Here is a 16,314-nt window from a genome sequence, read left to right on the forward strand (position 1 = left end):
AGAAATGATCTGAGTCATCTGTATGTATATAAATTCCTGCTTCGGGCACTGGAAATGTTCCTGTGGTTTGCTTCAGTACCACCAAAGAGAGCTGGGGGTGGCATTGACACAGATGGTGAAAAAGGCCCGTCAAGCACAATGTGACTGGTTTGCAAAAAGGGAACCTTGGTGAAAGAGTTGCTTTTGAGCTGAAGTCCTCTAAGGGAATGTGCAGAAGGTTTCTGAGACTTTCTCTTTTTAAAGATTTCTTGCTTTCTTTCTTTCTCTACTTTCTTTCCTTCCTTCCTTCTTTCTCTCCCCTCTCTCTATCTTTCTTTCTTCCTTCCTTCCTGTCTTTCTCTCTTTCTGTCTTTCTGCTCTCTTTCTTTTTCCAGACAGATAAGGAGCTCAGAGTCAGGCAAGAGTGCATTGATGCTCACTGATTTCAAAGCATCTTTAACCTGCCAGACAGAGGGACCTTTGCTGCTGGTTTTTTGGACCATTCCAGAAAGGTGGATCAGGCAAAGGAAACAAGTGTGTGGGGGAAGAAGAGATGTTATTTTGTAGATCGGTTAAGAATGTGAATGGAATCCACCCTCCCTGACTATCTAGCCAAAGGAGAAACTTCTCTGTAGGACTAGAATGCTAACAGGAAGAGAGTGACCCAAATTTGTGCTCTGAGCCAACAAAGGGGGATGTGAACTTAGATCCCTGCCAGCTTCCCAGCAAAGGTCTGCTGCTGCCCAGGAAGAAAGGGATGGCTTTGCTCCGAGGAGCCCTAGAGCCCATTTTAAAGCTGCAGCATTTGGTATTTGACTTGCTTCGTTCATGGTAGAGCCAGGCAGGCCTATTTGGCCAGAGAAGAATTAAAACCTTCTTCCGGAGGAAATGGATTGGATTTTCATAACTTGATACCGCTTCTCAAGGAGTCCTTAGGTGGGGACATTCTGTTTCTCTAGGGAGTTGGCAGTCGCTGTATCAATAAGAGGATACTCCTTGGAACTTCTGGGACGTTAGTCCTTTCATTGTGTGAATGAAGAAACTGAGGTCAGAGACTGACATTGGGCCAAGCCTTGGCTGAGCACCCGCCTTTGGTGTCTGGGAGTGGCTGTGTGGTTGGCAAGCTCACAGATTGGTCCCATTTGCCAGCTGTGTGTACTTGTGTATTCTTGTACACCAGGTTTGTACGCTATAAGCACCAAGCTCCTTATATGGATGTTCAAGCAGCCACTGTCATTTCTGATGGTTCAGGTAGGGCACAGGGTTATAGCATGATGTCATCCTTGGGGGCTTCCCGCCCCCCCCCCCGCCCTCTCTTCATTTCTAGATCTTCGCTGGGAATTTCCAAGCATCTTTATTAGTGTGGCTCTCTCTAAAAAGATCAAATTATTAAGCAGAATTTTTACCTATAAAGCAGAATAAAAGAGTGCCACTGTGGTACAACTAGAGACCCTTCCACTCAACGCCCTGCCCCACTCCTGCCACCCTCTGAAAACCTCAGGGTGTTTCTGTGGAGCCGTAGGACTCCCTGGCCCAGAGGCAAAAACCATGGGTTGTGTAGACTGTTGAGGAGTTGGAGTTTCTTCTACACACCTGTTTACACTGTCTTGATCTGTGTTTCCGAAAATGACTTTTAATAATGATTTTTAACCCTCTGACTTTTTGATTTGTAAGATACCTATGTACTGTTGAAAGTGTACAAAATACAAAGAAATTACAAGCATCTCTTGGCTATAATTATACCCCCCCTCCTGAAAGAACCATATTTCCTTATTGGAGTATTCTCCCCCCACCCCACCCCCAGAGAGACTTCTTTGCGTGTATCTTTGGAAGCTTGATTTTGATTTACTGTTAAATATGATCATGAACTTCCACAAAAAGAACTGAATGCAAAAAGGAGAGTAAAGGTATAAATCCTTAAGAAAAACAGAAAAGTAGATGATAGAGGAGAGGGATGTGAGCAAAACTTTTGAAAGGTGGGGATCAGCGAGGTGAGAGAGAAGCAAAGCTTAGAAGGTTGAATATCCCAGCTGCGAGGAAGGGGAGCTGACATGTATACAGTTCCCAGTAAAGGCTAAAGAATGAGGGCTACAGAATGATCCTGACGATGGGGTGCGGGGGGCAGGTGGAAGCAGGAATATGAGTTGGAAGTATGTGTTAGAGCCACAGACCCCTCTCTCAGGCCACCAGGCAGCTTCCTCCCCCACCAGCTGTTGAACCAGGGCAGCCGAGGGTAAGGGAGGCACTGTGCTGAGAACAGGAGGAGTCAATGAAAGTTTGCGTGCTGAACAGAGAGACCCTGTCTTGCTACTCCCACAGCGTGGCTGTCTGGCTTCTACCCACCCTCCAGGCAGGGTTTTGAAGAACTTCTCTCTGAGGAAATGGACCTCACATGAAAAACCCCTCCTTTGTCCCTTTACAGCAATACTAACCAAGCAGCAAGGCCTCTACAAACAGCTCTCAGTACCTCGCTCTTAAATTGGAATGGGCAGATCTGGTACATCGCATGTCGAATGAGTCCTCTAGCATGAAAGACAGAGACCCAGACCGATAGGAAAAAGAGATTTCGAAGTCAAAAACATGGTTGTCTTTAAAAAGGCATATTTAGGGCACTTCCCTGGTGATACAGTGGTTAAGAATCCACCTCCCAATGCAGGGGACATGGATTCAGTCCCTGGTCCGGGAAGATGCCACGTGCTGTGGAGCAGCTAAGCCTGTGCACCGTAAGTACTGAGCCTGAGTGCTGCAGCTACTGAAGCCCGCGTGCCTAGAGCCTGTGCTCCACACCAAGAGAGGCCACCGCAGTGAGAGGCACATGCACCCTAGCAGAGTAGTCCCTGCTCACCACTACTAGAGAAAGCCCACGAAAAGCAACAAAGACCCAGTGCAGCCAATAGATAATTTATTAAATTTGAAAAAAGGAATCTGCCTTGCAATGCAGGGGATGTGGGTTCGATCCCTGTCAGGGAACTAAGATCCTATATTCAGAGAAGCAGCTAAGCCCACATGCCACAGCTAAGAGAGTCCATGTGCCACCAGGGAAGATCCCACATGCTGCAACTAAGATGTGATACAGTCAAAGTAAATAAATAAATATTTAAAACATAAAAAGGTATATTCATAAAATAATAATAAGTTCTTGGACATCAAAACTAGGAGTGGAAATTTCAGTAGAATAGAGTTGGATGATAGAACAAGGAAATTCTGGAAAGTAGGACAAAAAGACTTGAGAGATGGGAAAGAAGAAAGAAAAGATAAGAAAATGAGAGTAAGTTTAGGAGGCCCAGTATCTGTCTCATAGAAGCTCAAGGGAAAGAAATGGAGAAGAAAAAGTTATTAAATAAACACCAGGAAAAAAAATCTAGACGTGAAAGAGTTTCTGCGTTGAGTCTCTGTAGCACTGAGCACAATGATAATAAGATACACTACATCAAAGTAAAAGATGTTCTAAGGGACAGCATCATGAACTTTCAAAACTCCAGAGATAGAGAGAAGTTACTAAAAGCCAGCACAGGGAAAAGGAGCCACAAACAGAAGATCAGAGAACAGAATGGCATTGGACTTCACAAAAGTAACACCAGAAAAGGGGAATGGGGTGGGGTGGAAAGCAATATCAGAAGTTACATGGAGCAATTCTTTCAAGTTTCCAGGGGAAATTAATTCTCAATCCAGAATGTTGTAATCACCATTCAAGCAAAACAATAGAATGAAGACATTTTTCAGACATGTGAATTTTCAAAAACTTTACACACACATACCCTTTGTATTCCTTTTCAAGGAAGCTACTGGAGGATGTGCTCCACTAAAATGAGAGAGGAAACCAACAAAGAGGAACAAGTGGTACAACGTGCAGTTGTCTTGTTTCTCCCTTGGCTCAGCCGCCAAATGACCTTCTGTATTTCAGTTGTTGTCTTTGAGTCTTGAGAGTGGGGAGAAAAAAAACCTACCCCACCATGGGAACTGAAAAGTACTCACTTCCAAGACTGGACCTGTGATGTGGGCACCACTAATGAGATGTATCTCTGTTACATTTTGACAGAGAAGAGAGGGATGAAATGTTTCTTTTATCCATGGTTATGATGGTGACAGCAGGGATGGTCTGCAAGTTTGAGTTCTTGGTACATAAGTGGCAGGGATACAAAATAGCTCCCAGTGTGTTCTCAGTCACTCAGTTGTGTCCAGCTCTTTGCAGCCCCATGGACTGTAGCTCACCAGGCGCCTCTGTCCATGGAATTTTCCAGGCAAGCATACTGGAGCGGGTTGCCATTTCCTCCTCCAGGGGATCTTCCCGACCCAGGGATTGAACCTGGGTCTCCTGCATCTCCTTCATTGGCAAGCACATTCCTTACCACTGTGCCACCTGGGAAGCCCAGCACCCAGTACACAGTGGCAATACCAGCAGTTTTGCCATCAGAAATGATTCTGCACATAGTGTCTGAAATTATATTTCTTTTCTTGTTCAACTTTTTGTTTTCCCTGGAGTTGATAGTTGCCTCATATTTTTATTTGCTTTTTTTTCAACATGAAAGCAAACGTGTTAGTCACTCAGTCATGTCCAACTCTTTGGGGCCCCATGGACTGTAACCCACCAGTCTCCTCTGTCCATGAAATTTTCTAGGCAAGAATACTGGAGTGGGTAGCCATTCCCTTCTTCTGGGTTTCTTCCTGACACAGGGATTGAACCTGGGTCTCCTGCATCACAGGCAGATTCTTTGCCATCTGAGCCACCCTGGAAGCCCTCAGTTTTCAGTTCAGTTCAGCCACTCGGTCATGTCCAACTCTTTGTGACCCCATGCACTGCAGCACACCAGGCCTCCCTGTCCATCACCAACTCCTGGAGTTTACCCAAACTCATGTCCATTGAATTGCCGATGCCATCCAACCATCTCATCCTCTGTCATCTCCTTCTCCTCCTGCCTTCAATATTTCCCAGCATCAGGGTCTTTTCAAATGAGTCAGCTCTTTGCATCAGGTAGCCAAAGTATTGGAGTTTCAGCTTCAAATCAGTCCTTCCAATGAACACTCAGGACTGATCTCCTTTAGGATGGACTGGTTGGATCTCCTTGTAGTCCAAGGGACTCTTAAGAGTCTTCTCCAACACCACAGTTCAAAAGCATCAATTCTTCGGTGCTCAGCTTTCTTTATAGTCCAACTCTCACATCCATACATGACTACAGGAAAAACCATAGCTTTGACTAGATGGACCTTTGTTGACAAAGTAATGTCTCTGCTTTTTAATATGCTGTCTAGGTTGGTCATAACTTTCCTTCCAAGGAGTAAGCATTTTTTAATTTCATGGCTGCAATCTCCATCTGCAGTGATTTTGGAGCCCCCCAAAATAAAGTCAGCCACTGTTTCCACTGTTTCCCCATCTATTTGCCATGAAGTGATGGGACTGGATGCCATGATCTTAGTTTTCTGAATGTTGAGCTTTAAGCCAGCTTTTTCACTCTCCTCTTTCACTTTCATCAAGAGGCTCTTTACTTCTTCTTCACTTTCTGCCATAAAGATGGTGTCACCTGCATATCAGAGGTTATTGATATTTCTCCCAGCAATCTTGATTCCAGCTTGTGCTTCTTCCAGCCCAGCGTTTCTCATGATGTACTCTGCATATAAGTTAAATAAGCAGGGTAACAATATACAGCCTTGACGTACTCCTTTTCCTATTTGGAACCAGTCTGTGGTTCCATGTCCAGTTCTAACTATTTCTTCCTGACCTGCATACAGATTTCTCAAGAGACAGGTCAGGTGGTCTGGTATTCCCTTCTGTTTCAGAATTTTCCACAGTTTATTGTGATCCACACAGTCAAAGGCTTTGGCATAGTCAATAAAGTAGAAGTAGATGTTTTCCTGGAACTCTCTTGGTTTTTCGGTGATCCAGTGGATGTTGGCAATTTGATCTCTGGTTCCTCTGCCTTTTCTAAAACCAGCTTGAACATCTGGAAGTTCACGGTTCATGTATTGCTGAAGCCTGGCTTGGAGTAATCACTAATTCTTTCTCAAACTCTCCAATAGAACTATTAAACTTCTCACAATGCAGCAAATATGTCAGATAACCCATCATCTCCTTCCCTGCTTAATCATTGAGAGTCCACTTCTTTACTTGCAATCAAGAGCCATTATTGATGGAGAGAAGGTGAAGGGAATGCCCATAATAATAGCGAAGAGAAGTCCCAGTTCTGCATCTGCTCTAGAGAGCAACCAGCCCAATTTAGAGCAAGATGGCTGAGAGCCCAGGAGGAATATCTGTAATAAAAAAATGGAGTTGATGGATTATTTGATATATTTGTTACAATATGAGGGTTTTATAGTTCTGTTAGAGAGTTTAGAGAATAGTTACTCATTCATACATAGAATGTAAAGAAAATGAAAAACAAGGCAACAATCAACTATAGGAGTAACAAAAAGTTGGAACAAGAAAGGATATCATGAGACTTCCCTGGTGGTCCAGAGGTTAAGACTCTGCTTTGCAGTGCAGGGGACGCAGGTTCAATCTCTGGTCAGGGAACTAAGGTCCCACATACCTCAGAGCTCCTGAGCCCACGTGCTCCCAAGCCTGTGCATCACAAGAAGATCCTGCATGTTGCAACTAAGACCTGAAGCAGCCAAATAAATAAATATATTTTTAAAAAAGAAAGGAAATCATAGTATAGTATGTGGCTTAGCTTTGAACAATATTTACATTGTTATAGTAATGGAAACACTAAAGTTTGATTAACAAAAAATGATCACACTGCTATATCCTGAAGACTGGAGAGAAGATCCATGCATGTGTGTAGCTGCAGGAAAGCACAAACTTATCTTCTAAGGTAAGGAGTTAAAAGTTGGGACTTCCCTGGGGGTCCAGTGGTTAAGAATCTGCCTTTCAGTGCAGGGGGCACGGGTTCAATCCACAGTCAGGGAAGAGTCCACGTGCTGCAAGGCAATGTAAGTCCATGCATTGCAACTACTGAGCCTGCGTGCTCTAAAGCCCATACTCAGCACCGAGAAGCCACTGCAGTGAGCCTGTGCGCTGCAACTAGAGAGCAGACCCTGCTTGCCTCAACTAGTGCAAGCCCACAAGCAGCAACAAACAAGTAAATGTTAAGAAAAGAAGTTACAAGTTGAAGATCAAGAAATATCAGTATAAACCTATTATTTAGAAATGCAGAGATGAATACCCAGAGAAACAACTGAAAATGGGGATGGTATGTTTGGATGTGGAGGTCAAGAGACTGCTAATTTTTTGCTGCAAACATTTTAGTTTTAATTAATTTTTAAAATCATGTGCTTTCATAACTTTCATAGGTATGAAATTTTTAAAGTCATTATTATAATAGCCACTTCCACCAATAATACAGCTGTTTTCATTTTCTCTATGCTTACTGAAATGTTTTGTCCACAGACATATGTTGCCATGATAACTATATGTGCCGTATTGGTTTCACTTTATGTGGGGTCTGTTTGCAGTGTCATGTAGTATGCACAGGTGTTGTTCTAGTGACTGTATTCACTCTTGTTGTGTATATGATAATTTATTTAGCCATTTCTTTATGATTATTATTTTAGATATTTGTTTGGCTGTGCTGCAACTCAGGATCCTCATTGCAGCATGCAGGACACTTTAGTGGTGCCCTGTGGGGTCTAGTTTCCTGACCAGGGATCGCACTTGGGCCCCCCACATTGGAAGCTTAGCATCTCAAACATTGGACCACCAGGGAAGTCTCTCTACTGTTTTTGATTTATAACTTTCACAGATAATACCACAATGAATATCTTTGTGCATATAGGTGAAGTGAAAGTTTCTCAGTCGTGTCCAGCTCTTTGCAACCCCATGGACTGTAGCCCACCAGACTCCTCTGTCCATGGAATTCTCCAGGCAAGAATAGTGGAGTGGGTTACTGTTCCCTTCTCCAGGGAATCTTCCCGAGCCAGGGGCCTAACCCAGGTCTCCCACATTGCAGGCAGATTGTTCACTGCCTGAGCCACCAGGGGAGACCAAGAGTACTGGAGTGGGTAGCCATTCCCTTCTCCTGGGGATCTTCCCAACCTAGGAATTGAACCAGAGTCTTCTGCATTGCAGGCAGATTCTTTACCAGCTCAACCACCAGGGAAGCCCTTTGTGCATATAGCTTTTTCTTTTTCACTTTTGAATTGCTTCCTAGGACAGTTCCCCAAATTGACCAGATATGAGAACTTGGATCTTTCTCTTCGATTTCTCTATATAATGCTGAGCCCCCTAGGTGCACCATGAACTGAGCATCCTAGGAGATTGTTGAGATAGAATTTTCTGCAGGACAATTGGCTTGTTTTTTCCGATGGCAGCAGGAGAAGTCAGAAGTCTTTCTTTTCTTTCCACATATAACAGAATTTCTAAAGCCCTACCCCTCTCCTTCTCTGATGTCTGTTTTGGTTTCCCCCCACTGAGAGTATTTTTCCTTTTTAAAATATTCAAATTAGAAGTTACTGCCCTTTTGAATAATATGGAGTCAAAGGAGATATATTTAAAATGGGAGAGAATGAAAAAAAAAAGTGAGAAAGAGGACTTCCCTGGTGGTTCGGTGGTTAAGAATCTGCCTTCAAATGCAGGGGATGAGGGTTCAATCCCTGGTCAAGGAACTAAGATCCCACCTGTTGTGGGACAGCTAAGCCTGAGCCACAACTACTGAGCCTGGGCACCACAGTGAGGAGCCTGCTTGCCACAGCGAAGATCACAGGTGCCACAACTAAGACCCAGCACAGCCAAAAATAAATAATTAAATAAAATGTATTTTTTTAAAAAGTGAAGGAGGCAGAAGTGGGTAGACAAGGAGACCAGGGAGTAAGGTGGTGTATGTCCTCAGCTTACCATCCAAGCAGACATAGAAATGCCTTCTGCACAACGTGCCATTACTTTGTTATTTTGTCCCATCCTTCACTCCTCTAACCCCTTTTTTTTCTCACAGCAGGAGCTGGGGAGTTAGACAGCCCTCCAGACAAACCCATCCTTCCTCATCATGGGATGGTCTTTGGGATGTCCAACTTGCTTGGACCAAAAAAAAAAGAAAGTATTTGTAGTTTGGAAGAATAGCACATCTATCCTAAAAGTGTGCTTGATGAGGGCCCTGGGCCATGCAGTTTCCCTCTGGCCTGTGGCCTCATTCTTTTCAAGAAGGAGGAAGATGCAGGCTTCAAGGCTGGGCTGCTGGACTGCCTGTCTGCCAGCTTCTTACGAACAGAGGATCGGGGCGCTTTGTGGCCTGCAGGGCCCAACACCTTCCCTCATTCACCTGCCCTGCCAGCTCTGACCCGGGTCCCTAGCCCCATTGCTTTCCCACCTCCATCCTTGCTTCTCATCCTTCCATTTTGCTCACAGCAGCCGAAGCAGTCTTCTTTGTTAAGTGTAAAATCAGGCCATCTCCATCCCCTGATGACTTCCCGCTGCAGCGGTAACAAAGCCTGACTCCTCACCAAAGCTAGAAGGCCCCGCAGGATCAGCCTCATCATCTCGCCCAGACTCCCCTTCATCCGTGACTTTCATTTCCTGGTCTCCTGCCTCAGGGCCTTTGCACTTCCCCTTCCATCTGCCTGGAACCCTATTTCATAGAGCTTTGCTGGATCCTTCTCATCATTTGAGCCTCACCTGCAATATAATCTCACCTGAGGACCCTTCCCTGACCTGTCATCCAAAGGAGACCCTCCTAGCAAACCCCCGTTTTATCACTTTCCAAGCCTATACTATCTGAAAACATTGTGATTATTCAAATGTTTCTTTTCATTTTTTTGTTTTTTCCTGTTAGACTAAAAATTCCATGAGAGCAGAAGTGGTGCCTGTCCCATTCCCTGATGGGCACATGGAAGGTGCTCAAATAAACATTTTTGAGTGAATGAACAGGCTAGTAAAGGAATGAATAAGGACTTGGGATCTACAGCCTTCTGGGTTGAGGAGGGTCCCACCTTCTTTATCCTGAGGGTCTTTGGGAGGATGTTGTGGTTGGAGGATCTCTTAGCAGCCAGAGCAGGGTGGTGGTTCCTGGAAACTCCTTTGGAGTAAACATACAGGAGGTTCACCAGGAGGTGGGCCCTCTGGGTCAAGCATCTTCCACTCTACTTCTCATGTACTCATTTGCTGACACTTTCCATCTAAGGTGGGCAACAGGAAAAGTGTTCATTTCTTTCTCCGTGGGAGGCTGCCTGTAGCAACACTTGATTATAAGGACTTTTTGAGGCTGAGAAGTCCTGAAAACAAACCCAGGTCAAGGGGCCCAGTGTGGACTCTGCTTGTTCAGTGTGACATGGAAGGCCGGTCCTGAGGTCCCCAGCCTCTTGTCACATGGCTTTTGGCTCGCCTCCTCTCCCATCTTGGGTGGATGGCAGATACTTGTTCAGTTGCTAAGTTGTATCGTACTCTTTGTGACCCCATGGACTGCAGCACGGCAGGCTCCTCTGTCCTTCACTATCTCCCAGAGTTTGCTCAAATTCACGTTCATTGAGTCAGTGATACTATCTAACCATCTCATCCTGTCACCCCCTTCTTCTTTTGCCATCAATCTTTCCCAGCATCAAAGTCTTTTCCAATGAGTTGGCTCTTCACATCAGGCAGCCAAAGTATTGGAGCTGGAGCTTCAGCTTCAGCATCAGTCCTTCCAGTGATTATTCAGGGTTGATTTCCTTTAGGATTGACTGGTTTGATCTCCTTGCTGCCCAAGGGACTCTCAAGAGTCTTCTCCAACACCACAGTTCAAAAGCATCAGTCCTTCAGCATTCAGCCTTCTTTATGGTCCAACTCTCACATCCGTACATGACTACTGGATACCACAGTATTGACTATACAGACCTTTGTCAACAAAGTGATGCATCTGCTTTTTAATACACTGCCTAGGTTTGTCGTCGCTTTTCTTCCAAGGAGCAAGTATCTTTTCATTTCATGGCTGCAGTCACCGTCTGCAGTGATTTTGGAACCCAAGAAAATAAAATCTCACTGCTTCCACTTTACTGTAGATCCTTGACTGTGGGCGTAACCACCTTCTACAACTTTCTGTGACTGAGGCTCCTTCCCTTGGGCTAATTGGGTTGTAACTTCAGGCTCTGAAATCCAGACATTGGGCAGAGGTTTTGTCTTCCAGTTAAGGACATGAACATCTCTCTCTATGCAGGTTCAAAGGAGTGGTGCAGGGGGACCGCTAGACTCTTGCTTTAGAGTAACATCCAAAGGTACAGGGCATGTTTTGCCCAGGGCATCCCTTAGGGAGAAGGCTGTTTATCACTCAGACAAGTAGGACACAACTTCCCTTCTCTTGCTGCCTATCCCTTGCACAGAGCCTGCTGAGAGTGACTCATGTGTTCCCCTGGGAAGCTGTTTCCCAGGACATGTGACTGTAACACAAAAAAGACAGTTTTTACATTTACAAAGGCTGAGCAGCAGTTCCTGGTGAGCACGTCGGCTACATCTGGGACGGCCACTGGGACAAGATAGAAGTCTAGCCAACTTGGGAGATGCTGGCTCTGAGCCCCCCAACCCCGACCCCCCAACACACACACAGTGGAGTTTCAGCAGGAACGAAGGGATCCTTCAGCTGTCCCGAGCTAGAGACAAGCAGCTGGGTGCCAGCCCAGGGGCCGTATGGTCTACAGGCTCACTCCCCATCCCATTTGTGACTCTGGGATCCTGCATCCCTTATTTGTCCTTTTCTCTTAGAAATAACTTACTCCCCTGTTTGGTGGCTCAGATGGTAAAGAATCTGCTTGCAATGTGAGAGACCCAGGTTCAATCCCTGGGTCAGAAAGATCCCCTGGAGAAGGAAATGGCTACCCACACAAGTATTCTTGCCCAGAGAATTCCATGGACAGAGGAGCCTGGCAGGCTACAGTCCATGGGGTCGCAAAGAGTCGGATATGACTGAGCAACTAGCACATTTAGAAATAACTTAGGGCCCCCTGAAATGTTCCTGAGGTCCGAGGAAGGATGGGGCTGGCGGGTGTCCTTTCAGCGAAACCTTTGGAGAAATTCCTCTGCCAACCGCTTAGGACTCAGGTCAGACCCCTCAAACCTTCACAGCTGAGAAACTGTTCTTCATCCTCAGGCCAAAGAAAGTGGCCTGACATCCAGGAATGTCTTGTAACAGCTTGCAAAGAGGATGGGGACAGCAATCCCCCACCTGGGATGGCTCTGTTGCTGCATAGCTGTTCTGTGGATGATGCTGGCCGGAAGTGGGAAGGTGAGAGGAAGCGAGCTTCCTCTGGTCCAGTTTTCTTTGATCTTTTATGAATGATTCAGATGCGGATAAATAGAAAAGCCCTCTCTCAAAATTCTGGATGACTTGGAGTGAGAAGGATGGCTCATTGTTCTTCTTAGGTCCATCTCATTTTGGTCCCCGGAGGGTGGTCCTGGCCCTCCCTCACCCTCTTGTCCCATGGCTCCATGGCCGCCTACTGACCCCAAGTGATGTCTCTATGACCCCTAAGATGTCTCCTCTGAGCTCTACTGTGACTTTGACCCTTGGATGTCTCCACTGGGGTGCTCAGTAAACAACTCTGCTTCGGTGTGTCTGAAATGGAGCTCTTGCTATTTCAAGCCCTTCCAAATCTGTTTCTCCAGTATACTTTCCCGTCTCAGTAAATATCCACTATCCAGCCAGTCTCCCAAGCCCAACCTGCCTGTTATCCTTGCTCCTTCCCTCACTGTCCCCCATCTGATGACCCCTGCCCCCCACCAGCTCCTAGATGTATGTGATTCCCTTCCTCTTGCTAGTTCCATCTCCTCCTCCTAGATCAAGCCACCGTCATCTGTAGCATGAGCTGCCCCACACTCTCCTCCTTGCCTGCTTGCAACTGTCCAGCCCTTTCTAGCCACAGGCAACAGCATCATTTGAGATGCCAATCAGATCCAGTGACTCCCTGGCCTAAAACCTTCCAGGACTGTGCATCACTCCTGGAGTGAAAACCAGGTGCTTCCCTGTGAAGGCTCAATGAGACTGGTCCCCACTGACCTCCTCAGCCCATCTCATCCCACTGTCCTACATGCTCCAGAGGCAAGGGACCACCTGCTGTCGGCTCTGAACATGATGGCTCACCCTGGTCCTCTGCCCCAGTGTCCTCCCCTCACAGTGGTCTTTCTCAGCCTTCTGCATGTGGTAGCCCCTCCTGCTGTCCTTCTTCGCATCATCACTTGACAATCTGCCATTTACCACCTTGATCCATCATTGCAAAAACATCCATCTTGTCTACTGTGTCTTCCCTACTGGTGTGTAAGGTCTTTCTGGAGAGGGACCCTTGGTCTCATTCACCTGTGTGTTCCCAGCACCTCTCGTGATTCCTGGCACTTGATAAATACTAGTTGAATAAACTAATACATCTCAGCCTTAGTGATATATATAAAGTGTCAGATCTGATAATACGTGAGTGCAGATTATTTCTGTGAGATGAAATTCCATTCACGAGTGCAAATTACTCCATGAGAATAGTTGTGAATTTCTGCATTCAGATTCAGGACATTAGTGTTCCTGTACAGTGTGGGAGGGGCTTCCCAGGTGGCGCTAGTGGTAAAGAACCCACCTGCCAATGCAGATAGATGTAAGAGACATAGGTTTGATCCCTGGGTTGGGAAGATCCCCTGGAGGAGGGCATAGCAACCTGCTCCAGTTTTCTTGCCTGGGGAATCCCAGGGACAGAGGAGTCTGGTGGGCTATGGTCCATGGGGTCACAAAAAGTTGGACACATCTGAAGCACCGATTTAGCTTGCATGCACACATAGGCTGGGAGACCCTGGCTTACTGTGAGAAATATCTGGAGGGTTGGCAGCCCCCAAGCTTGGTGATGTGGCAACCGGAGAACACTCTGTGGGGTAGGCTGGGGGAGCGGGGGCGGGAAACCTGATATGCTTTTAGGCCAAACAAATGGGAGTTTGGTGCCTAGAACATTCTTCTACAATTGGCCTGCCAGGCCCCATCTGGAGCATCTTGTTTTCTTGGAATACCAAATTTTGGCAAAAAGGTCTAAATCTGCTTTGTGGGGAGAACGGACACGCTGGAACTATCATCCTCCAGGAGGGCCAGCAGATAACAGCTCCATGTGCCTCTGGGTGGCAGCACAAAGAACAGGGGTTGGCTCTTAGAGGTGGGCCGTTTCCAAGGAAAGAACTCTCCAAACACTAGAGGCTTCCCAAAAGGAATGTGCTACTTCAGTCATGGAAATAGATACTTTCAGCTGCAAGTGACAGAAAACCCACCTCAAACTACTCTTAAGTTAACAACAACAAAAAAAGGCAGGGGAGGGAGTTTGGCAGATAGAACTGTAAAGTCCAAGGTAAAGTGTAGTTTCAGGCGTGGCTGGATCCAGGGAATCAAAGGCTGTCCTCAGGACTCTGCTTTACGTTCCATACAGAGTCCTGCTTTCCTCCACTTTGGTTCTTTCCCAGGTCCCAGTGCCCAGGGCAGCAGGTGGTCACCAGCAGCTCTAGGCTGTGTGTGTGTCCTGTCACTTCAGCCATGTACGACTCTCTGCGACCCCATGGACCGTAGCCCGCCAGGCTCCTCTGTCCATGGGACTCTCCAGGCAAGAATATGGGAGTGGGTTGCCATGCCCTCCTCCAGGGGATCTTCCTGACGCAGGGACCGAATCCGTGTCTCTTAGGTCTCCTGCATTGGTAGGCAGGTTTTTTACCACTCAGCCACCTGGGAAGCCCAACTCTAGATAGATATTCTGTCTTTTCTCCTTCCCCAGGAGAAAGTCCCCAAAGAAGCCCAGATGTCAAAACCAATTGGATGGACTTGATAGTCACATCCCCATCTTGGAATCAGTGTAGCCAGAGAGATACGATTGGCTGGGCCAATCCCATTCCTGCTTCCTGTCCAGTCCCCAAGGCCAGAGAAAACACAGGGCTTTGATTGGCTGGGCCTGGGTCTCAGGCCACTTGGGAACCCAGGAGTGAAGTCAACCCATTTGAGCCACTTGGACTGAGAGTGGAATGAGTTTGTGAAAGGTCCCTGGCTCCCAGGGAAAAAAAAAAAAAAAAACAAATGAAAAATTACCAGCACCCCTGTGCCCCTTTTCCCTGGGGTAACTGCCCTCCTCACTCCCCATAACCCCTATCTCTTCATCTGCCTACACAAACTAGTTCTGCTGGTGCTTGTTCTCCTTATAAATGGGCTCTTGAGCACACAGTCTTTTGTACCTGACGTTTTTCACTCAGCCTCACATTTGTGAGATTCACTTATATGTTGAGTTTACAGATCATCCACTCTCATTGCTATACAAATTCCATGGGGAGAAGAAACTGCTATATGAATTTCATGGGGAGAAGAAGTAGTACTTTCCATTCTACTACTGATGAGCACATGGCACATTTCCGTTTGGGGACTGTTATGAGTAGCAGTGCTATATATACTCTTTGGGGCGTCTTCTGGCACACATGTGCTAGCATTTCTGGTGAGCGTGTACCTTGGCATGGAATTAATTGCTGGGTCATAGGGCATATGTGTTTGGGCTTCTCTAGAAGCTCAGATAGTAAAGCATCTGCCAAAAATGCAGGAGACCCCAGTTCGATCTCTGGGTTCGGAAGATGCCCTGGAGAAGGAAATGGCAACCCACTCCTGTATCCTTGCCTGGAAAGTCCTATGGACAGAGGAGCCTGGCAGGCTACAGCCCATGGGGTCACAAAGAGTTGGACACGACAGAGCAACTACACACACACACACACACACACACGGGGCATATGTGTTCAGCTTTAATAGATACTGCTAAACAGTTTTCCAAAATGGTTATGCCAATCCGCATTCTTGGAGCAGCTCTAGAGTCTCTGAATTAGCTGGCTTCTGAGTCCCATATCTATACTGTGAGTGATGGGTCTGGGCTTCACAAAGAATGGGGCTTGTTAGTAACCTCACCCTGGGTCCTGGGCCCACAGAAGAGGAAAGAGTCCCCATCTTTCTCCTGTCCCCTCTGGCATTTGATTCTGTCCTGCCCACACCATCATGAGTCTTCCTCTTCTAGGAATGAGTTGTTTTGTTTTTAAATATTTATTGATTGATTTTTGGTTGTGCTGGGTCTTTGGTGCTGTGAGGGGGCTTTCTCTAGTTGCAGAGAACGGGGGCTACTCTAGTTGCAGTGCACGGGTTTTTCACTGCGATGGCTTCTCTTGTGGCAGAGCGTGTGCTCTCGGGCACGCAGGCTCCAGCCGTTGCAGTGCGCAGCCTCAGCTGTTGTGGCCCCCAGGCTCTAGAGCACAGGCTCAGCAGTTGCGGCCACAGGCTCCGTTGCCCCGAGGCGCGTGGGATCTTCCCGGACCAGGGATCGAACCTGTATCCCCTGCACTGCAGGGTGGATTCTCAGCCCCTGGGCCATCAGGGAAGCCCAGAAACTAGTTTTTAATATCAAAGG

The 16,314-nt window shown here is 46.6% G+C and overlaps 1 protein-coding gene across 4 annotated transcripts in view; it reads left to right on the forward strand.

Moving 5' to 3' along the window:
• The window catches only part of PIK3CD (phosphatidylinositol-4,5-bisphosphate 3-kinase catalytic subunit delta), a 61,923-nt gene that overhangs the window by 27,063 nt on the left and 18,546 nt on the right, over positions 1-16,314 (forward strand). Inside the window, exon 2 of one of the 4 annotated variants that reach the window (XM_043484609.1) lies at positions 375-491. The exons of the other annotated variants lie outside the window; for them this stretch is intronic. The gene's annotated coding sequence lies outside the window, so the exon portion shown is untranslated. The remainder of the gene's footprint in view (positions 1-374; positions 492-16,314) is intronic. 4 annotated transcript variants of the gene reach the window in all.

This window comes from Cervus canadensis, chromosome 13, assembly GCF_019320065.1.
Source record: "Cervus canadensis isolate Bull #8, Minnesota chromosome 13, ASM1932006v1, whole genome shotgun sequence".
Taxonomy (NCBI): domain Eukaryota; kingdom Metazoa; phylum Chordata; class Mammalia; order Artiodactyla; family Cervidae; genus Cervus; species Cervus canadensis.